This window comes from Phyllobates terribilis, unplaced genomic scaffold (assembly GCF_046119375.1).
Source record: "Phyllobates terribilis strain yellow unplaced genomic scaffold, ASM4611937v1 Scaffold_11__3_contigs__length_659146591, whole genome shotgun sequence".
In the NCBI taxonomy this organism is placed as follows: Eukaryota; Metazoa; Chordata; class Amphibia; order Anura; family Dendrobatidae; genus Phyllobates; species Phyllobates terribilis.
In genome coordinates, this window is record NW_027362771.1 from 49,215,396 (window position 1) to 49,216,923 (window position 1,528).

The following is a 1,528-nucleotide window of genomic DNA, read 5'->3' on the forward strand; positions in this document are numbered from 1 at the left end:
CCAAAAATATACAAGACTTAAAAACATATACTGTATATACATATTAAAGGAAAGTGGCGATGCTTAGAACTATATTCAACCCCTGAAGTTGGACTGACCCAATCTTGAGGATCCACCTGGCTTCCAATTGAGCCAGGTTTTTCCTCCAATTTCCACCTCGCTTACTGATGTGCACTTTGTCAATTCCCATAACTTTCAAGAGTCCAGCATCACAATTATGAAACAGCTTGAAGTGCCTGGGAATAAGTTTCAGTGAGGAAAGATCCTCTACATCAATGGCATTTCTAATGTCCCTGACATGTTTCCATACCTCAGTTTTCAGTGGTCTGGATGTCAACCCAACATAAAATTTTTTGACAAGGGCACATTGTTCACCGTACACAACTCTGGTGGTATTACACGTAAGGTGCCTTAATATTCCCCCTCTTCCCGGGGCTGTGACTAATATACTGGGATTTATATGTGGCACCCCAGGGGTCTGGTTTCCACAGTAACAGCAATGTTATGTCTGAGAGCAGGTGGGAGGTCTCTTGGTCAGGAATCCTATGCATGCCACACCTCCTGCCCAGTCCTGGGAGGGGAAGAACTTCCCCTATATAAACCTGGGGCTGAGGCAGGGTTAGTGAGTAGAGAAGAAGTAGAGACAGAGAAGAGAAGCAGCATAGGAAGAAACAACAGGAGCTCTGTGGGAGCAGTGTTACAAGGAGTCAGGGGCTGGCAGCTGCAGAGCTCGCCCTGACTGAGAAGATTTCTTACCGGACCCGGAGTCCGAGGCTGTAGGGACTAACTCCTACCCAGCAGCAGAATCCGTCAGGCAGGGGATTCCAGGTCCTCTGGCCAAGAAACCCGAAGGCACGGTCACACGCATGGGACCAGCACCGCCGTCGTGGAGCGGAACCTACTAGAAGGCCCCGAGTCACCGGCCATACGGGTGAGCACCACACGGTACACTCAGGGACGTGGGCTACTTTTACCCGCCTCTAGCAAGGTAGCCAGAAGAGTATCGTTAGTTTGGGAGGCCTACAACTCCGCCTGGCCAGGGGAGATCCCATCTGCTCAAGGACTGACCAGGCCCCAATCGCTAGCCAGTACTCCGGGAGGGTCTATCTTTGTCACCAGTAAAGACCCTGAACTACACCGCATCGTCTCTGAGTGGTTCCTGCTACCCCCATCATCCACGTCAGCTGCCCTGAGGCCATACCCCTCCCGTTGGGGGTTATACCATCCACGCTGCACCATCCTTCCACCGGCCTCAGCGGTCTGCCCTGCAGCGGCAGCTCCATAGCTGCATTCAACGGGTGGCGTAGTCGTCCTACATCTACTGCTAATACACCGCCACTTAGTCTGACTCCCTGGGCACGGACCGGGTCATCGCCACGAGACTACAACCCTCAACAGATCCGGCTCCGGGTAAGCTCCCGCGTGCGCAACGCAGCGCGACACAGGCCCAGGGGCGCGTCATATATACTTTTTAATATTTTTGGAATAAAGACTGCTGATTTTATGGATTTCTGAGGCTGGATCTTTT